Raw genomic sequence first — 23,429 nt, 5'->3', positions numbered from 1 at the left:
AAATTTCCCCCCGTCGGATGGGAAGTGCAGGAGCAGGCACGGGCAGGCGCATCTCTGATTAGCGCCCCCAGTTGGGGGCACACTGCCATTTTATGTGGGTGGGCCAATTAAGGCCTGCCCAGCGTGACGTCCATCAGGAAGCGCTATGCGCTCCCTGTGCAGGTGGGGGGTGGGGGTTTTCTCAGCTAAGAGTGCGCTCTTTCGCGCATGTGTGTGAAAGAACGCACTCATCTCCCTGAGGCTAAGTGCTCCCTCAGGGAGATCAGAGCCAAATTTAAAAATGGTCAAGGTGCACAGACAAAATTTCCCTGACATGTCCCCTTATGTGACACTGTCACATGAGTTGGGGGACATGTCCATCACTTTTAATCAAACATTTATTAAATTTTTTAAAATCCTCATGAAACCCCATCCCGCCCGTGGATGAGATTTCATGCTTTTTCTGAAGCCCGTCAGGGCTGCCAGCCTGTCCGCCAACCTTAAGGTTGGAGTTGGACGGGCAGGTCCATTAATTATTTCAATTGCTTTTTAAATGGCCCCAATAGGCCGTTGACAGGTCAGCAGGCGCATAGCTGATTCGGCTGTGCCCCCGCCAACCTGAAAATTGAAATGACACGGGGTGATGTCGGGAGTTCCGCCTGACATCATCCCGCATCATTTTACACGTCAGCGAGTGGGCCCCGCCCCCTGCTGTCGACCTAAAGATCACGGCCCATGTTGCCACTACTTCTTTTGCCAATCACCTTACATTGGTGTCCTTTGATTCTCAACCCTTCATCAATGGGAAAAAGTTTTCTCTATCTCCTAGACGTTTCATGGTTTTGAACACCTCTATTGAATCTCCTCTCAATCTTCTCCAAAGCGAACAACCCCAGCTTCAACAATCTATCCTCCTAACTGATGTCCTTCATCACTGGAAACATTCTTGTAAACTGCACTGTCTCCAATGCCCTCATATCATTCCTAAAGCATGGTGCCCAGAATTGGACACAGTGCTCCAGTTGAGACTGAACCAGAGTTTCAAAAAGGTTCATCATAACATCCATGCTCTTGTACTCTGTGCCTCTATTTATAATATCCAGGGTCTCATATAGCTTTTTAACCACTTGCTCAACCTGCCCTGTCACCTTCAATAATTTATGAACAGATACCTATGCCCAGGTCCCTCTGTTCCTACATCCCCTTCAGAATTGTACCCTTTATTTTATATTGCCTTATCTCTTTCTTCCTATCGAAATGTGTCACTTCACGCTTCTCTGCATTAAATTTTATTTGGCACACATCCATCCATTGCACCAGTCTGCATATGCCTGCATATGTCCCCTTGAGGTCTATCGCTATCCTACTCAGAGCTCATAACACATTGTTCACAATAGAATGATAATAATACAATGACACAAGTTTTGTACCATCTGCCAATTTTGAATGTGCAGTAATGATATTACAGATTTTAAGGACAACTGTTTTAAAGGCACACTTCTGTTTTCAAACCTTTAAATTAAAATTCAAGCCTTTAAAAGCCTTTTCCAAATTGAAAGTATGGACGGACAACCTAATTTTGTAATAACCTAGCCTTTATTTTGTTTAAGAATAAAGCATGACTGCTGAGTTATTTTTAAATTGAATCACTCACAAATTTAAAAACGGGGCTACATACACGCGCACACGAACTCTTAGCTCATGGGCCACTTTGAGGAGGTGCCTTTAACATAGTCGTGACACAATACTAAGGTAAAAGAATATATATGTGCATAAATATTACAGTAGATCGCGGCATATAAGTCAATGCACCATATAAGGTGAGCCTATTTTTACCGACCCCACAGATAATTTTTTTTGCATAAACTCAGCCCCTTTTCAGCCATGACATGCTATATTCGGATCAGAAATCAGTCTCAATTTTTTGGCCCGCAAATACATGTTTTACTTAGCAGTACCTTATAACTGGGTGCAAGCGATCAAGCAGTTATGCAGCCTGTGTTGTGTAGATATGAGGGAGTTTAGGACATGCTCACACAGGGCAGACTGCGTATGGCAAACAACAAAGAGAAAAGTGCCTTCCAGCAAAATGCATGAAGTGTGAAGCTGGTTTCAAGCTAAAAGTCTGACATTTGCTAACATGTCAAATAACTGTACTGCAGTGAGGGAATTTGATGTTAATGAGAATCTGATGCATAAATGGAAGAAGGAGGAATCCGCCCTGAAGAAGATGCCCAAGACCAAATGTGCCATGGGAACAGAGACCAGCCACTGATCTTGAGAAGCATGTATCAGAATGGGTCCTCGAAAATTGTCAGAATGGTTACATTGTCACCAAAAATGCAATACATATATATATATATATATACATACACATATATATACACACTTAAGTTAGCCAAATCAAACCTTGAGTCTAGCAAAGGCTGCAGAGGAATAGATGGCTGCTCTAGCCGCTTTATGGAATAGAAAACCAAGATCACTCAGAAAGTATCAAAAGACCTCAATGCCAAAATGACCAGTTTCCAGCGACTCATCACCAGACAGCAGCAAAAGCACAAGTGCCTTTAATGTCACATCAGCAGCATGGATGAAACATCCATGAATTTCAACGTACCCAACAACCAAACTGTGGGATGGAAAGGTTCAAGAACAGTTCTGGTGAAAATGGCAGGTCATGAGAAGAAAAGATTCATGGTGGTTCAAGCTTGCATTGCTGAAGGAACAAAATTAAAGCCTATGGTAATTTTGGAACATAAAACCATGCCAAACATCAAGTTTCCTGCAGGAGTTTTTGTGACAACAGTTGGATCGATGAGAATGGAATGAAGTTGTGGACTGATAATGTGTGGAATAGGCATCCCGGTGGCCTACACAAAGAATGCAGCTCACTAGTTTGGGCATGTTCAGATCCCATATAATGGATGAGATCAAGAGGCCCCTGTGAAAAAATAACACCCAAATTGTAGTTATACCGGGCGGTCTAACATCTGTTGTTCAAGCTTTGGATGTGCGCCTCAACAAAACTTTCAAGGACCATGTTCATGCTGAATGGAATAGGTGGATGGCTGACAGAAAAAACACCTTCACAAAAAGTGGAAATATATATGCTGCCCCTCTTGATGTTTTGCATGGCTTCATCATTGAATCATGGGGTGCTGTTAGTGCACAAAGTGTTATTAGTTCAATCAACAAATGGGGAGAGGAAGATGATTTGTTGTGGAAGGATAGCTATGAAACTAAAGCACCATATCTGATCCAGAGTGGGATCCTTACAATGATGCCATAGCCAAAGTGACTGAATGAAATCAATGAACTCTTTGCATTGGATGCCAAAGAATTTGATGTTTTAAAATGCTTTCACTGTGGTTAAACGTGCCTTTGTGGAATTAATTCATTCATTCAGTAAATCATGCCACTTCAATTTAATATGAATTATCAGTGTTTTTTATATACTTTTCAAAATAGCGAACAGCCGCACACCAGTTCATATTTTTACTTGGTGTTTAAGTTGACACCCATTTTTGGAAGGCTCTTAGAGGCTTCAAAGGTCGACTTATATGGCACAATCTATGGTATATCATAAATATAGGCCACTCACAAGTAGTTTGCACAGCAGGGGTGTTGATGAGTGGTAATTTTAACCTCACCCAGTTGATGGAGTATAAAGTCAGACTCTGTATAATATATGGGTGCACAACCCAAAATCCATCTGTTCTTGCCCAGTGCTTTAAGTTAAAATGACCCCAAGAATCTCATTTAATACAAATTAAATTTGATTTATTCAGTCATTATAAATTAATTGCAGTGATGTTATCCTGTACACAGTATAAACACTCATATTGCTAAAAAAAAAAACGGCAGATCCTCTGACTGACAGTAAGCATTGCTACAGGTGATTTGCTAGCATGCCTTAAAAAAATAATTCCTTCCTTGCATTACACTACAGGAGATGAATTAGTAATTGTTAAATTATGAAAGGCAAAAGCAATACTCAGTTGTTGATCCAACAGGAAAAATACCATTCCCAAGTCAATTCCTCCTAATTTCTCTTAATAGAATTACAATTTCCTAATGAAAAAAATGTGCACATTTGTCTATCAAACACACAATACAAAAACTATTTCCCAAAAATAATGAAACAATATATTAGTCTTTATGTCATGATAATTCCATGGGAGATGGTTTAACATACATGCTGTAAGTAGCAATAAACTCCTCCTGTGAATGGATGACATCTGTTGTGACAGACCTATCAAAGCTTAAAGAATAAAACGCTACTTGCAAACTTTATCATCCTAAAACAATTGAGAGTTCACAACGAACACCATGCCAGGCAGAATACTGTTATATGTTTAATTACTTCTTGTTTATTTTATGCAAAAGAGATAGTGCAGATAATTGCCAGTTTTTCTTATAACATGTTAGATCTACACCAGTGTTTCTCAAATGTTTTTAGTTGAAGGACCCCTTTTCAAAAGGGGTAGTAATCACAGACCCTCCCCATCTAAATTATAATGCTATATAATACTCATAATATGAGACTACTGCATGTAAAGAGTGCTTTAATAAAGCTTTTAAGAAAACATGTATTTACTTACAAATATCAGATGGATGTGCCTGCTCCCAACTGCAATACTTAAATATTAAAGAAAAAGCACTTCTCTTTTGAGTAAGGCAGAACTCAGCTGGTGCCCACCTTAGTGACTGTGGGTCTGCCTGGCAATCTTTGTGCACATGTGTTCCACTCCGGGTGAGACAGCTAGCGGACTCTGCGCTATGCATGTGGTGGTTGCATGCCATTCCCTCCTCCTAGTTCAAATCAAGCCTATCTCTGGCCACTGCTGAATTATTCTGCAGACTCCCTGAAATGTCCCCGTGAATCTGTGAACCACTGATCTACACACACACATACACACACACACACACACACACACACACATACACACTCCGAGCCTTGGCAGAAAAATGGGAAGTGGTGGATTGGCTGCCCATTATACATCTCGCCTGATGTCATTTTCCATTGGGCTTAATGGAAAGTAAATTCAAGAATGCTTCCTAATAAATTAGGGACTTGAGACAGGGATGTGGGGTTGCACTTAACTGGAGAAGGACTTTCAAGAGGGCAGATGCACATCAAACCTCTCAAAGCATCATCAATTTAAGGCCTGTGTTATTTTAACCCCAGGGCATCTTTTACATCCTGAAGATATTTGATAGAGTAGATACGGAAAAACTATTTCCTTTGTTTGGGGAATCCAAAACAATGAGCCACAGTGTTAAAATGTGAATTAAGCAATTTGGAAGTGAAATCAGGAAATACCATTTCACACAATGGGTAGTGGAAATCTGGAGCATGCTCTGGAAAATGATATGGATCAATTGAAATATTCAAGACTGAAATCAATAACTTTTTGTTTGGTATGGAGGTATCAAGGGACATAAAGATGAGGTAGGTAAATGGAGTTGAGGTACAGATCAGCCATGATTTTGATTGAATATTGGAGTAGACTTGGGGAACAGGATGACCTATTCCTGTCCCTGTTTTCCCATATAGCGGGGAAAGGTCAGGCGGCATTAAGCTAGAACCATTTTTGTCTCAGTGGGAGGGGTAGCTACATGGGGTTCAGACCCAATTCAAACTGTAAGGGACAATTTTTTTTCTCATTTGAGGAGGAAAGGTTCCATTATTTCTGTTCAATGAGGGAGTGACTATTCTCAGTGGGGGTGAAGATATCTGTGGCCTCTACTCAGTGAGAGAGTGGGGTGGTTTCCTCATCTGCCCAAAGTCTGTCAGTTTCTTAGTTCAGGCAAAATGCACTTCCACTTTTAAGGTTTCAATCATTTGTCATTTGCTGTTGGTGGACAATTGATCCTGAGATACCTTCTGTTTGGAAATAGCTGTGAACTGTAATCTGGGGGGATCCAATAGATAAGAGGGAAGCAGGAGTTTGTAAATAAAAACTGAAAATAGAAAATGCTGGAAAAAGTTCAGCAGGTCTGGCAGCATCTGTGGAGAGAGAAACAAGAGTTAACATTTCAAGTCCATATGAATCTTCTCTGAGTTTTAATCCTTCTAGTTTTTCCTGGGTAACTATTCTGCTAAGAGAGTCGGGATCATCTGATGTCTCCAATTTAAATCAGAGTATCAGATGGTTCGGGGTGCTGGGCAATTGTGTCTTACAAGAATTGAAGATGCAACAAGATTTTCATTTCCCCATTTAAGGACGCAGAGAGAAAAAGTTTCAGTCATGGCCAGAGAACTGAAAGTTGTGAATACTTGTTTACTGAAGAAATTTTATAAAAGTAAGTGGAATTATTAGGCAAAGAGTGGATAGGTTTGGATGTTAAGTAAAGGTTGATGGAGGGGGACGATATGAAGTAAGAAGAGAGTGGATGACAGCGAACCTTGGGTTATGTGAAAAGAGAGGACAGGCCACCAACTATAGATTTGAAACTATATAGCTATGACATAACTTGATATGTGGGAGAGGGTGGTGTATGAGGTTAATGGTGCTGAATGTCTGGTGGTAGCCTCCTATTTGCTTTTAATGGGAGAATGGAAGTAACCCCAGTTGAAAATACCTATTTGTGCCAACTCTCCAAGGTTCTGTTGACCTCTGCTAATGTTATAAGGAAGTTCAGGAGAAACTGTGCAGAAATTCAGGGCCAGCCAATTCATAGGTGCACTGTGCCAGAACAGAGGATGTCCAAATAAATAACAAATGTTTCATTAAAACATTCAAAAATTGCAGTGGTGGACAATATCGGTAAAAAAATCAGAAATGGTATGGCCCCATTAAAATGTAGATTGATGGTCATAAATCAGGCCAGAACCTTCAAGATGATGAAAATCTGAGAACTCTCAGCACTGCCAGAATCATAAGCAATGTTTGCAAAGTACAGTGAAGCCTGTATAACTGGACAACCTCAAAAATGGACATGTGCAAAATATGATAGCTTATTGAGTGGCCTAATAACTCACATGGTAAAGGAAAAGAAGATAAAGAAAAACTTGCATTTATATAGCACTTTTCACAACTCAAGACATCTCAAAGCAGTTTACAGCCAATGAAGTATTTTTGAAGTGTAGTCACTTCTGTAACGCAGGAGGCACGGCAGTCAATTTGTGCATAGCAAACTCCCATAAACAGCATTGAGATGATGACCAGATCACCTGTTTTCTTGACGATAATTAAGGGATAGATATTAACCAGGATACCTGGGGTAACCATTCCCCAACTTCCAACCACTCTTCCTCACATAGTACCATGGAATCAAGAGGTACCCTGAAACTATGGGCACACACAAATTGAGAACCACTGTCAGCCTTCCGTGTGTTGCATGCTTATAACTTAAAACATGGGGCACACTGTACAGGGGACTCTGAGGGATGTTATGCCATTCTGGAAATGAATGTTTACATGGATCTACCCAGGGCTCAGGCGGTTTCAGTGCCTCATCTGTGATTGCTGGGTAAAGAGCTCCCCATTGGACAAAAGGCACTTCTTTCACAAAACCCACTGCTGCCTTTTACTGACCAGCATGTACAGACCTCCCTAAATCAAGAAAAACACAAAGGGGCATCCTTCCTTGCCCCTGTACTGCATTTATAAACTCTTTCAACAGCTTCTGGCAGCCCCTGACCCTCAATTTCTAATGCTTCTTTGAGGAGCTTTGACTCTAAGGAGTGACGGTGAATGGTTGTCTTGGCTCTCCACATCTTTCCGTTGCTCTCTAGAATCTCAGATCTTAGTCAGTCTTCCTGCAGGATCAGCATTCAACCAGGAAACTGCAGTTTTACTCCTACACATAATGGGACCTGTTGTGTTTTCACGCCCAAATGATCTCAATCCTTTATAAGCCAGATCCTTGGGAGCTTCAAGATTTTCAGGTGCAACCTGTCATCATATTTCCCCTTTCTTTGCCCTGTGACATGCTGGTACATGGAAATGAAAAAGGTAATTCATTACTGACATTGCACTTTTCTCAACGTGGCCTGAATTTTCCCAATGCCACAGCATTGGAAGCAGCGGAGAGGGGCAAGTCAGATGGTTGCACGTCACGCCAATGCTGTCGCACCAACGGGCATGTTTCCCGAGGCGAGCTGTCAAGGGAATCGGTGGCCTGTTCCATGAAGGATAACAGCCAATTAGGCCAATCAAGGCCCCAATTAGGAGCCATTTTCAGGACCTGCCAGCAGCTCTCTGGTGTTGGATTCCCCCCACCCCCCCCCACTCCCCGACTCCGCCACTGCTGGCAGCGACTGGGAGACGGCCTCATGGTGGCAAGCCTTGGGCGCCAATAGAGCCGCCTCTCAATGACCCAGTGGGGGAGTCACTAAAAGATGAAAAGACCACAGCCACACCCACAATTAGTCTTATGGAGGGGCTTCCTCCCCACACTGATGGCCCAAAGAGCCATGAGTCTCCTTTATAAATTCCCTGCATGTATCCGAGGTCTCCATTTTGAGGTGCCTTCAAGCTCCCTTTCTGGCCTCATCAATGCCCATCTCTCCCGGTGGCGCAACCGACCACCTGCAGGCCCTTTGATTGGATCTGTTGTGCCACTGTTCTGCCCACCATCCTTAAATGGATGGCAAACATGAAGGCAACCCCTCATCTGGCCACCTCCTGTAAGTTCACACCCTCAGGGGAGACGTCAAGGGCCAGGGGAGTTGGGGCCCGGAAATGATCCTGACCACCATGGGTAAATTCAGCCCAGGGAGAGCGGCTTGATGGGAAACAGAAATTTTGCAAAACTGTTAAGTGAACAGAGCTGATTGTGGGAAGTGGATTATGCAGCTTGATTAGGTGATCATAATCTCAGCTGCTTCTTAAAGATTTTTGGAAACATTTTTACACAATGGACAATGCCCATTTTGAAAATAATGACAGCTGTGGAATAAAGGACAGTTGATCCCAATCCCTAATCTGTAGAATCAACCTTTCTTAGGTATAGAGCAAATACAAACACATTTCCAAGTAGAAAGGACAGCATTCACATTAAAAGTTTCCACATTGTTTGTGATATGAAGGCCACTATAATGGAGAGGGGACAGAGGCTAATGGCGAGAGCTTGACTGTTCCAAATTGCACTTGATCAAAATACGCAACAGTGCCACAAAATGCGAATTTTGAATACAAACACTTGAAAATGTAGTTCTGAAAAAGTGTCAGCTGAGTAATTGTGCATTGCCTTATTGCTTTCATTGTAAATATTCTATAAAGATATTATAAATAAGGTCCATTGTAATGATTCTGATTAAACAGATTTAATGGTCATTTTTGGTAGGCCTTTCCATATTTGGAAGTGAGAAAAAGGTGCTTAGGAATATAGGAACAAAGAACAGGAGGAGGCCATGTAGTCCTTTGAGCTTGTTCCTCCATTCAATAAAATCACGGCTGATCTTTGACTTAAATCCTTTGTCCCCCAACGTCTCTCAGTACCTTTGGCTAACAAAAATTTATCAGTCTCAGGTTTATATCAATAATTGATCTAGCATAAAATACAATTTGTGGAAGAGAGCGCCAAACTTCTACCATCCTTTGTGTGAAGCAGTGTTTGCTAATTTCACTCCTGAAAAACCTCGCTCTAACTTTTAGACTAGGCCCCTGAATCCTGGATTCCCCAATTAGAAAGAAATATAGATGTGAATTAATATAGCACCTTTCATGACCCCTGGCCATCTCAAAGCACTTTACACTTAATGAAGTGCTTTTGAAATTTAATCATGGTGTGTGGAAATAGTTTCTTCCAATATACCCTACCTGATCTCTTAATATCTTGAAAAATTCTATCAAATCACCCCTTAATCTTCAAAATCCCAGTGAATACAGGCCTAGTTTGGTTAATCTCGCCTAGTTTGTTTAAACTCTCCTGTATCCAGGGGCACAATTTTCCCACATGCGTGGAAGCAACTCAGGAGGTGCGGGGTGGGGGAGGTTGTGGGGAGGGTGGTGGTGGTGGTGGTGCTGAGATATTTAGGATAAAAAGTATCAGGCCAGCATGTTCCAACATTGTTCCCACCTCCTTGTACACTTCCTGAGGTTGGGAGCTTTAGCAATGACAGTAACACACCTGACAGTGGCAGACAGATAGTTATTTATTGATGTCATTAGCGGGCATTTCTTAAACGGACAGTGCAACTTCAGTAAAGGCACGTGGGGACCCTTGATTTGTCTGCAGCTTGTGTATGCACAGAAAGCAAGAGCAGAGTGGGCGATCAGCGGGCCATGAGATCAGTGTGATGTTTGATCTTTCAAAGGTCAAACTGGAAATTCTCAGGCCATCCGTAAAGGCTTCCAAAAGGATGGGCCTCACCTGTCGACAGATCTACTGCATGCCCAGAACAAAATAAAACAGTAAAAACTGGGAAATAAGAGCACTGGTCCAAACTGGTCTTGTATAGCTTAAAATGGAACACCAGTAAAAAGTGGGAAATAAGAGTACTGGTCCGAACTGGTGTTTCGTCTGAGTGGTGCTGCGCAGGGGGGATTGGATGCCCTTCAAGTCATCATTATTGTGCTGGCATCTCCTGCTCCATTGAGATCAACAGCACACAGCCTTGATAGTGGGGCTGCCAGCTACCCTATGCTTCAAGAGCTCTTCCACCTCCACAACCTGCCCACTGCCCCTAATTGACTACTATTTGGCCACCTCCCAACATCAGCTTCTTGAGACTTGGGGCAAAATTCAGCCCCAGGTATCATTCTAGTTAACCTAAGCGGCACACACTCTAAGGCCAATATATCCTTCCGAAGATGCATTGCTCACAGTCCTCCAGGTGCTTATAATCTGGACTTTGTATAGCTGAGGCATGCTCTCTACCCACTATTCTATTCCTCCAGATATAAAGCCCAGCAACTATTTGCTTTCTTGATTATTTTCTGTACTTGTTCGTGACATTTTAATGATCTGAGTGCTTGGCCCTCAAGTCTTTTTGAACCTTTATTGTTTCTGTGTTCACTGAGACAGCATCACAATTTTTATGGCTTTAGGTGTGCAGGAGGTCTAAACTGCAGGGTTTCATTTTATAATTAAGCTCCTTTTGTTTCTCAGGATGCCAAGCCCTTAAATATTTCCTGAAACCTGTTAGTGAATTCAGAAGCTGTGAAAATGTGAACCGTATGGAGGGTGAGGAGACCATATGTGACAGGAAACATATTTTTGCGGTTTACTTGCACGAATTTGACAACAAAAACAATGAATAAAACAGAAATTTAACAACCAAAAACCACAATCAGCCTGGAGTTTCTGCTTTCAAAGCAACCCAGCGGTCCCAGAGCAAACTGCGACCAAAGCTGTCCAGCTTGAAAAGTTTTTTTTTCTCAAGTTTGTTTAATCACCGATTGTAAAATCTGCCACCAACAAGCACAATCAGGCAGTGTTTGAGAATATCGGGGTTTTTTTTGCTTTAGAATATAATCATTAAGATGGTAAATTGGTCTAGTTTAATTAATACAGCTGAAAATGAATTTATCACAAAAATATAATGTCCAGTCCACCATTCTTGAGTGGTGCCAATTTTAAGTAACTTAAAATGTCTTTAAAAAAGCACACAGAACCATTGATCAGTAATATTGGTGGACAGTAGTTAATTCATTAGTATATTAACAATATATTCAAAAGCGTTTAAAAAGTGGTGTATTTGTGTTCCTGAAAAGGGGGTTTAATTTGAAGAGCTGCCTTGAAGGCCTGCAAATAAGCGTTAATAGCAGAAACTTGTAATGCCGATTAATCTGATCTGTTGCCATGACTAGTATTGTGAGTGAGTCCAGTAGCTAGTTTTTTTTATGGCACAAAAGATCGCAGAAACTCAGTTTGTGCTGGATGCATTTAGTACAGGAAATTTGGAATCTTTAGTGCTGACCTGGCTGAATTTGAGTGAATTGTGATGGAAGATAAATATGATGCAACTTAGTGCAAACTCCAGGCCAATGATAAAAATTCAGGGCCAAGGCTCCTACCCACAGAACAAATCAGACGTGGTACTGGTTGCAACATGCAGGAGCAGTAGTATACAATATGACTTGTGCTGAGAGACAGGGTATTGGTGGTGGGTGAGGCAGGGAGAGGGTAGAGGATGCCTCTGAAACTTGCTCAGGGACTGCAATGTGCTCATTTAAAATATGCATGAGAATAGAAGCATAGCACCAATTCTGCAATTATACCATTAATAAACTGTAAATTCATAATTTAATAATGATACTTTAAAATCTACCTCCTTTTAAAAAGTGTACGTTATGCACTCAATGGGCTGCCTTGTTTGATGAAGAGGGAGGAAGATTGGGCAATTTGGTGCGGAAGGCAGCTTTCTGAACTCACTATGCCCAGTTTTTTGTCACTAAAAGTAAGAGCCAATTTGCCCTCCTGCCAAGTCAGACTGCATGGGGCAGAAATTTGACGCAGGCAGTGGCGGAAAGCAATGGTATTGGACCAGCTGCCCATCATACGCATGGCCCAATATTCAGTGGACCCAGCCATCACTATATTTGAGGGCAGAGTTTATTTATCTGTAGGACTTTTCTTGTGGAGTCTCCCCCAGCCCACAACCCCACTCACACCATGATACAACTCCAGAAAATGGTCCAACAACCCACCCTGCTACTTATCTGCTTACAACAGGCAGCTCTTATGGTTCTGGCCCAATATAAGTACCCCCACATTCTCAACATTTTCTTTGCCACTGATGACAAATCCTTCAGCCATCCTACTCCTGAACTATTTCCATAAACACTTTTGATCTGCTACCTCTTTCCGTAACTGTAAAAGCTGAAGATTTATCTCTTCAACCATGCTTTTGGCCACTTTTCCTAATTAACCATCTTTTTATTCAGGTAACCTTGATCATTTGAAGTACCAATTGTAATATTTGGCTCAATAAAAGGCACAATAAATGTGGGACAAAAACAGAAAATGATGGAAAAACTCAATGGGTCGAAAAGCATCTGTGGAGGCAGAAACAGAGTTAATGCTTCGAGTCCGTATGACCCTTAGAAGGACTGAGCTTTTCCAGCATTTTCTGTTTTTGTTTCAGATTTCCAGCAGCCACAGTATTTTGCTTTTATATTACAATAAAAGTAGGACTTGTTGCCTTTAAAAATTCCTTTACTTAAGAGTCATATTAGGTTTCAGCAGTGGCTCAGTGATAGGATTCTTGCCGCTGGAGGAAGTTTGTCGGTTTAAGTCCCATGCCAGAGACTTGAGCACATTAATCCAGGCTGGCATTTCAGGGCAGTACTGAGAGAGTACTGCACTGTCGGAGATGCCATCTTTGTTGAGATGTCAAACTGAGACCCCGTCGGCCCTCTCAGGTGAACGTAAAAGACTCTGTGACACTATGTTAACCAAGACCTGGGGAATTCTTCCTGCTGTCCTGGCCAATATTTACCTCTCATCTAAAATCACTAAAGAAAATTATCAGTTATTATCACTTTGCTATTTTTGGGAGCTTGCTATGCACAAATTTCCTACATTCCAACAGTGATTGCACTTCAAAAGTACCTCATTGGCTGTAAAGTACTGTGGGATGTCCTGCCTTCCTTTTTTAATTCAGTTTGTGCCATTTCAGACCATTGATTAAAATTAAGTAACCTATTTACACAAATTTCTGACACTTTTTTATTCATTCATGGGATGTGGGTGTCACCAGCTAAGCCAGCATTTATTGCATGTTTCTGTACCAGTGCTCCAGCAACTCACCAAGGTTCCTTCAACAGCATCTTTGAAACCCAGGACTTCTACCCATTAGAGGAATCATACAGCAGACGCATGAAAGACCACCACCTGCAAGTTCCCCTCTAAATCACACACCCAGCCTGACTTGGAAATATATCACCATTCCTTCACTGTCGCTGGGTCAAAATCTTGGAACTTCCTAACAGCACCGTGGGTGTACCTATACCACATGGCCTTCAGTGGTTAAAGAAGGCGGCTCACCACCACCTTCTCAAGGCAATTAGGGATGGGCAACAAATATTGGCCTTACCATCATGCCCACATCCTATGAAAGAATAAAAACAATTATACAGCTCCTGCAGTCTTAGATTAAGCAGCGTAAATTCTGAGAATAATTCCTCTCCTCGAACAAAGCAGCAGTTTACTTTTTGCAAAATCGCACATGGACATTTTCCATAAAGATTTGTCAAGCATTCCAAACATATTCTGCTTCAATGGAGTAGTGTCAAGAAACTGTTCACAATAAAATACCACTGGCAGTGCCCATTTGTGACATACTGGCACATTCATTTCTGGTAGACTTCAAGGCGCAATGTAGGACACTAAATAAGAGGTCAGCCCAGATTCATGAGAAGGTATCACAGCAAAACATGCTTGCATCTCACATGATGGCAGCAATGATTTTTTTTTGCCAAAGTAAATGGCGCTTACTAGAGCTCCGTAAACTGCAAATACTCTTTGACACGGAGTCAAATCTCAGAATTCACATCAATGTGAATGTCTCCCTGTACAAGACTGGAGGCAAATCTGGAAATCTTTACGTGACAGCAACAGGAATGTACGAAGATAAGATATGGGCACTTAACCTGACAGAAAAGCCTATTATGTCAGATTGAGAGGACCAATCATTTCCAACTCTTTCTTTAAAAAGACACCCAAGTGTATTACCAGCAAAATAACATAGGATGCCACATAGAAGTATCACAATTTGTTTTGAAATGATTTTATTCCATAGCTATCTCTGCAGTACTGACGCTGTTCATTGGGCCAAGTTAATCTTTTCAGCTGTTGATATCATCTTTGTTATTCTTTGCCCCGCTGTGACTTGATTCCTTGATCTTGACAGCAGATGACCAACCTCGAGGAGAGGTTCCTCTGACCCAGAAGCCAGAGCAGCTTTGTGATTGAGTACTGCTAAATCTACACCGCTAGAGCATCAATGTCACATTCTAAGGGGCTCCTCAGCGGTGATTAACTGCAGTCAGGGATTGCTTAGGGGCCTACCTCGGATGAATTGCCAGTGAAACAAACAAGGTTATCAGTGAAGTGTGGTGATTGATGCCTGATAGATAAAAGGATGGGAAAATGATTGATCTATCCAGAGCTAACTTGACAATAAGTAGCATCAAACTTCCTATATAAATGCTTAATGTGCTCATACTACATTTCTGCCTGTCATTTTATTGTAGGCATTAACTATTCATTTTCAATGAGGTAATGTCTGCATAAAAATTGCACACATAGTTCAGTGCTCACACGTAAAGCTCACAATCAGGATTCCGATAAAAGTTCATTCTTCTAACCATTTAACTTGCAGCAAATTAACTTTTACCGCAACTCCTCCCCCAAGAGAATCAAGCGCATTATTTTTGCATTGGGGAGGGTTTTTGAGTATATGCTGCCTGAGGCAAGCACAAAGCAAAAGCTCATAATAATCCCCCTCCATTATAGCTGATGCTAGGAAATCAGGAGTTTATCTCAGGAGAGAGATGAGTGGCAGAAATCAAGGTGAGCAGTTATGGGCGAGCACTTCAGAGGTCTCATTATCCCATTTCCCTGCTAGCTTGATGGCCTTTACCAAATCCACGTAGGAGAAAGGTGTAGCTTTAAAAACGTTCTTAAATGTATTTTTGCTAAACAACCTGCTGCATTCTGAGAAATTAAGGTGTTAATGTTAAACATTGTGCAAAGTTCAGGTAGTTCTCTTACACAGGGGCCAGGATTTTACGTTCGGTGTGTGGGGTTGGGCCCGACATGCCGGAACGCAAAATGACGTCGGGCGTGTGTCCCGACATCATCGCGCAGTCTCGCAATGTCTCGCTCGGCGGGCGGGCGCCAGAATCGGCTGCGCGCCCTCCGATAATTAAAAGGCCTAGTAAGGCCATTAGCAACCTGATTAGCTTGAAATCTGCGCTGCCCGTCCAACCTAACGGTAGGCGGGCAGGCGAAAAGGCCAAGCGGCCTTTACATTTTTTAGGAAACCTCATCCATGAGCGGGATGAGGCTTTCTAAAGCTTTTACAAATTGAGTAAAAACTTATTTTGAGAAACAAAAACATGTCCCATCTGATGTGACACAGTCACATGAGGGTATATGTTTCATTAAATTTTTTAATATTTGGAGTAATTTCTTTAAAAAGCGCTTCAATCTCCCTGAGGCAGCTCTGTGCCTCAGGGAGATTGAAGCTCTCTTCCACGCGCATGCTCAGCGCTACCGCCCGCGATCCATGCTAGGCGGACCTTAATTGGCCCACTCGCGTGAAATCGCGGTGCCGAGCCAATCGCGGGCTGAGCCCGCCTGATGCGGGAAAAATTCAGGCCAGTATTACATAGGCTAGGATTCCCCGGTCGGCGAGCAGGGGGAGGGGGGCGGGGCCTGCTCACCAATGCATAAAATGACGCGGGTTGACGTTGAATGGAACTCCCGATGTCACCCTGCCCCATTTAAATTTTCCAGTAGGCGGGGGCTCAGCAAAATCAGTTGTGCGCCCACCGACCTGTCAATGGCCAATTGAGGCCATTGACAAAGTTGTTAAAGTCGTTAGTGGACCTGCCTGTCCAACCTTAAGGTTGGCGGACAGGCCAGGAGCTCTGGCGGGCAGGATGAGGTTTCATGGAGGTTTTAAAAAATGTACTTAAAGTATATTTAGAAGTGATGGACATGTCCCAACTCCTGTCATAGTGTCATCCTGTGTCATATTACGCGTCGGCGAGTGGGCCCCACCGCTTGCTCACCAACTGGGAAATCCTGGCCCAAGGAATCCCCCGCCCGCACAGAGAATGCATAGCACTTCCTTACGGACGTCACGCTGGGTGGGCCATAATTGGCCCGCCCACGTAAAATGGCAGCATGCCCCCGATTGGGGGCGCCGATTGGAGGCGCAACTCCGCGTGCCCGCTCTTAAACATCCTTCCTGTTGGGGGGGGTGCGAAATTCTGCCCATAGAATTTACAGCACAAAATAGCAGTGGGCCCTACAGGTCTATACCTATGTGTGTGCTCCACACAGGATTCTTCCCGTTTCATCTCACCCAATTGACCTATCCTCTTGACCAAAGAACCCTCAAAACCAGGAGCTGGCTCCAATTAATGATCAGAGCTATGAAATGTAAATTGTACAGATCACAAGCCTAGAGACCATGGGATCAAGATCAGCTCGGGGGCACATTTGGAACACATGGAACCCACCACCCCGCACAGCAGCCCTCCACAATCCCGCCCTGTGCCCAATGCCTGGGCCATATTAAATCTTGATCTCAATGTAATTAAGGAAGCATAGTCTCCAACCTGAAACTAGCCGGAGTGATCTCAAGGGTAGCGGAACAGAAATTGGATCAGAAGCCTGAGAACACAGGGGATGCCAGAGAATGGTCCCCACCATGAAGCTAGCACTGAGCTTAGTAGCATATACTGACTCTGGGTAGGAGAGACAAGGCTAGAGCTGAGGAGGCCCAAGAAATTCGTGAGGGTCTGACTCCACCTGGCGCACAAAGTTGCCACAGAAAATTTAAATGAATCTACTTACCATGGGCTCTTTTGGCCACTCCGCTGTTGGGTTTGATACCATTTAGGCCTCCTGAATCCATGAGTATTACAGTGCTGCCTGTCGAGCAGACCCCCACCTTGCTGAGTTGTGCAGCCCTTCTGTACTTGATCTGAGCTCGGTTACAATGGTAGGAGAGGGAAGGTAATGTGATATCCACCCCACCATCATTATAATATCTATCCACACTATTCCTGCAAGGCAGGACCTCCCTTGTATAGGTTATTTTGTCTAGGTTTGATAAACAAAGCCAAGAAGGACTCAAAAGAATGACACTTTTACCCCGTGCTACCCATTGGTTGATAGCTTTAGGAGAGAAAAATGAGAGGAGTAACCAGCTCTCCTGATTCTTATAATTCAAATTTACTCCTTATAAGGTTGCTAATGTGTCTGTTTACAGTGACTGACACCTAAAAGATGCGTTCTTGCAATAAGCGGAATAATTTTGATTGATCAGACCATCAAAACAGGTGGGGATGACAGAATCACAGAATCACAGTGCAGGAGAGGCTCTTCGGCCCATCGAGTCTGCACCGACATATGCGAAACACCTGACCTACCTACCTAATTCCACTTACCAGCACTTGGCCCATAGCCTTGAATGTTATGATGTGCCAAGTGCTCATCCAGGTACTTTTTAAAGGATGTGAGGCAACCCGCCTTCATCACCCTCCCAGGCAGTGCATTCCAGACCGTCACCACCCTCTGGGTAAAAAAGTTTTTCCTCACATCCCCCTAAACCTCCTGCCCCTCACCTTGAACTTGTGCCTCATAAGGGGAGAGGAGTTTTATTTTTGTGAAATTAACTGGGTAAAGAAGTGAACTTTTTGATTGGAAATTATAATTCATTAGAGGAAAGTAGAAGGAAATGGAAAAGTCTGGAGAAGTTTGAACAATACTGGGAAGTATTCAGGTAGCTTAGCAAGCAAGGCTGCTAGGCCAAGCGCTATGATTGAGAGATTAATAGTTTACAAAGACGAGTCAGGTGCAGGAATGGAATGCCAAGTGAACATAATGATCCTGAGGGATAGATGGTTACCCTTGTACTTACATACAGTTGCAAGGTTAGATCCATCAGACACAGAAGATGGAGAAAGAAAGAAGCAATGCCATGGATACAAATGAAGATTGATCTTGTGGGAATCTGGGATGAATTTGAATGGCTTAGGGAGGTAGATCTGCTTAACTCTAACTCAGTCCAAAAGAATGTGGTTATGTGGATCAACAGCTATGCGCTGAAATAGAATTTAAATGTACCAAGATAGACTTGTTGCCCAAGCTGTTAACTTGCCAGCTGTGTGGCCTTTAACCTTGCTGACATATGTAATCTCATACAGGAAGCTGTTACAGTCAAGCACAGCTGACACTGAATTTTGGTAGACAAGCTACATTGAAGCTTGTAAATACTGAACTCTGCCAGTCACTAACATTCACTTCATGTGCACCTTAATGTTTTAATTTGATGATATTAATCACATTGTCATAGATGCCTAAGCAAGCGATGTTCATCCGTGTATGTCTGCCTTCATTTTTCATGATTCTAGCAAGAACAAGATTTAGCTCATTTACTCACTACTCCGCAGTGTGTGATTGGTTTGTTAACGATTAATGGAATTTGAGTTAGTTCATGTTGGATGGTTCAAATGACTCCACACTTTAGGCACCATACAAATCCTCGATTTGCAAAGCAAATCTCCAACCCTCACTGCCCGAGTGGAGTTTAGAGAAAAGGATTAAGGATCTCTGAATATCCTTTGATCAACAGTATTTACATGGAGAATACAACATGGAAGCAGGACATTCAGTCCCAATCTGTGTTGGTATATGTCCTCCGCACAAGTAATAGTCAAAGTCCCACGTCCCCCCTACCCCATTTTCCTTCAACCAACTATCTATCAAATTTTTAGAAGTTGATATGACGTCAATAATGGTATTAGATAACGGATTCTACAGTCTCACAACCTTCTGTTAAAATACTTTCTCCTGCTTTCTTTCCAAACCTTGTACATTTACAACAACTTGCATTTATACAACACCTTTGCAGCAGTAAAAATACCTAAAGGCACATTGCAGGAGCATTATCAGGTAAAATTTGACCTAAGGGTACTAGTCCGAACGGCTTTTTCCTTCTGGGATTTGATCCCAGGTCCCCAGAGCATTACCCTGGGTCTCTGGATTACTAGCCCAGTGACAATACCGCTATACCATTGCCATGTTGGCAACATAGGGCGGAATTTTACCACCCTCTCACGGCAGGAGCGGGGCCATGAAATGCAGCGAGCCACTCAAAATTCTACCAAACCATATAAAGATTTCAGGACAAGTGATTAAAAGTTCGGTAGAAGAGGTTGGCTTTAAGGAACAACTTAGTGGAACAGTGAAATTAGAGAGGGAGAGAGAGTTCCAAAGCTTAGACCCTGTGCTGGAAGCCTGGCTTCCAAAGGTAGAAATTGGAATTTTTATATTACAAGATCCTGGAAACAATTTGTTTCTTTCTACTCTGTCCCATCCCTTCATAATTGTAGATACATTTACTGAACCACTCTGTAATCTTTCCGTTCGAATGAATGTGGCCCGTGGATTTATGGGATGCATGGTTCTTTCACAAGCTTGCCGACAGGATGCCTGATTCATGCTTTATAATCTGCCATTGGATAGTTTTGGATATCCTGACTTCAGTTGTTGTTTTCCTAACTCACAGCAAGAATTCAGGACAAAAGAAAGAGAAATGGAATTGCAAAATTCTGTAAGTCCAAAATAAAACAGAAAATGCTAGAATTATTATTTTGTATTATTCATTCATGGGGTGTGGGTGACCCTGGCTAGGTTAGCATTTATTGCCCATCCAATTGCCCTTGAGAAGGTGGTGGTGAGCCGCCTTCTTGAACCGCTGCAGTCGATGTGGTGTAGGTTCTAGGCTTTTAAGAGTCAACCAAATTGCTGTGGGTCTGGAGTCAGGTGTAGGCCAGACCAGGTAAGGACAGCAGATTTCCTTCCCTAAAGGACATTAGTTAACCAAATGTGTTTTTACGACACATTTCGGCAATGGTTTCATGGTCACCATTAGACTTTTAATTACAGATTTTTATTGAATCCAAATTCTACCATCTACCATGGTGGGATCCCAGAACGTAAAAACTGGAAAAACTGGATAATAAGAATACTGGACCGCACTGGTCTTGTATACCTTAAAATGGAACACCAGTAAAAATTGGGAAATAAAGGTACTAGTCCAAACTGCTTTTTCCTTCTGGGATTTGAACCCAGGTCCCCAGAGCATTACCCTGGGTCTCTGGATTACTAGCCCAGTGACAATACCGCTATACCACTGCCGCATCGGCAACATAGGGTGGAATTTTACCACCCTCTCACGGCAGGGGTGGGGCTGTGAAATGCAGCAAGTCCATTGACTTTGGCGGGACCATACAATCCCACCGGGGTAAAATTCCGCCCACACACAGCCAGCCGGTGAGAAATCCGCACACCCTACCCCACCCCACCCTACCCCCCAGCACCTCAATTTTACTGGCTGCAGCTGCTGCCGGATTTGCCATCCTGTGCTGGGCAGACACCCACCCCCTAGGGCTGCTGGCCCCATCAGAGGGCCGGCAGGTCAGCAGCACCCTGAGAAGCGGTGGTCGCTGCTAAGGAAGGCAGAGGCCCTGCAGCTTACAACAGGTAGGCTAAAAGCAACTTTTCAAAAACTTTCTAATTGCCCTAACAGAGGGGAAACCCTTCTGAACAATTGGCCAGAGCAATGGGGGCTGCCTTCCTCAGGCTGCTGCTGGGGTTGGGGGGAGGTGGGGGGGGTGCCTGCATTCAGCTGAGGTCCTCCTCACCTGACGGGGGAGCGGCCTGGTAAGTAGCCCTTAAGAGGGACTTGGAATAACTAAATTTGCTTCCCACCTCCATGTGATTGGAAGCCTGTAGGGAAGGCGGACCCGCCATCAGTAAAATGCCCCGACGGCGGGATCGCGCCAAGAAGCTGATCCAACCTGGCTGCGCCTAATTTTACCACCCTCACCCCACCTTCCCACCGTGATCCCACCTCCTTTGGATGGGGTGGTGGGGGTGGGTGGGGCGGGGGGGGGGGGGGGGGGGGGGGGGGGGGTTGCGGGGGCGATAAAATTCTCCCCAGTGTTTCAGACACTTTGGTCTGGGCCTGAAACATTACAATGTCAGCAAAGAGTATCTTCCTAAAACGATAAAAACAGAAAACCTTGGAAGGTTCAAGAGTTCTGTGAAAGGTCATAGGCCTGAAACGTTAACTCTCTCCACAGAAGCTGCCAGACCTGCTAAGTATTTCCAACATTTTATGTTTTTATTTCAGATTGCCACCATATGCAATAGCTTTCGTATATCTTCCTAAAACATGTCGGAAAATCATAATTTCCTTGATGTCTAAATGTGATTCTTGTGTGGTGTTAAGCTGAGCAGACCCTACAAACTCTTGACCCAGAAGATTGCCAAACTAACTGGGGTTTAAACCTAGGATTTCTGATTCGTGTGGCTCGGCAGCAAGTCATCAGGGCTGCTGTTTGATTTTTTCTTTCAACCCAATTTTCAGAACAGGTCCCAGTGGAGATCACAGTAATTATTTTTGTACAATCTTTGCATAAAGGAGTCTATGAATAATAGAAATTTCATTAGCATAATTTTTCTCTTTTGGCGGTCCCTCAGAGAGAGGAGGATGCTTGCCATGAAGTCCTAGAGTAGAGAGAGGGAGAGAGAGAGAGAGAGAAAGAAAGGTTGAGAGAAAGAGAGAGCACTAGGTAAAAGAGGTGGATAAGAGAAAGCAAAAGGCTAAGAGGCCTTGGGAAGTTGGTAGGGTGGCATAAATTGGCATGAACGGTATAAGGGACCATGGGGGGTAGTTGAGGAGCATTTTGAGGCATGAGTTGGCATGGATGGGGAATGGGGAGTGTGCAGGGGTGAGGGTGTATGAGGGGTGAGGGCTCAAGGGCCTCACTGCTTTGATTACAAACTGGAACAAAGCCCCAGACCTCAGAGGTGGGTCTTTTAATCACGCCCCCTCGGCACTCGGCAGCCCTTGTGGTTGCCTCTGCGCTGTTTCGGGTGGAGGGCCCGGCTTCAGTACACACCCACCCCCCCCTCCCCCAGGATCAAAAGCCCGGCTCTTCCAGGCAGTTTCTCTCGAGTTGGAAAATTTCACAACTCTGCATACCCCATGCGGGCGCAAAAATTTGGACGATTGTGTTTGTTTCATGCAGTTTGTAAACTTAAGGCTACATTACTGTCAAGATGGTGAGGAAATTTTGGACTAGTAAATTAAATAGTTGGGGGAAGAGATCATGTAGTGAACATATGGTAAATTAAAGGTAAATGATAATAGAGCTGCATAGCAATTTGGGTAAAGATTACTAGAGTGTGCCAGGAAGGGGCAGAGCACACAAACTTAAGACTGCACCAGCAGATAAAGCCAGAGATTGCAAAAATGGTAAAAAGACAGAGTTAACGGCTCTGTATTTGAATGCGCACAGCATTTGTAACAAAATGGATGAATTGTTAGCACAGATAGAAATAAATATGTATGACCTGATAGTGATTACTGACATATGGTTGAATGGTGACTAAGGTTGGGACCTGAATATTGGTGGGTATTTGACGTTTCAGAATGACAGGAAGCCAGGAAAAGGTGTTGAGGTAGCTCTGTTAATAAATTATGCTATTAGTACAGCAGTGGGAGATGACCTTAGCCTTGAAAGAGCAAGATGTAGAATCAGTTTGGGTAGAGGTAAGAAATAGGAAAGGTAATAGGTCAAAGCTAAAAGCAAAAAACTGCAGATGCTGGAAATCCAAAACAAAAATAAAAATAAAAATACCTGGAAAACTCAGGAGGTCTGACAGCATCTGCGGAGAGGAACATAGTCAACGTTTCGAGTCCGTATGACTCTTCAACAGAAGAGGTAATAGGTCACCTGTGAGAG

This window comes from Carcharodon carcharias, chromosome 1 (genome assembly GCF_017639515.1).
Source record: "Carcharodon carcharias isolate sCarCar2 chromosome 1, sCarCar2.pri, whole genome shotgun sequence".
Taxonomy (NCBI): Eukaryota; Metazoa; Chordata; class Chondrichthyes; order Lamniformes; family Lamnidae; genus Carcharodon; species Carcharodon carcharias.
Note: the sequence above shows the minus strand (reverse complement) of the source record.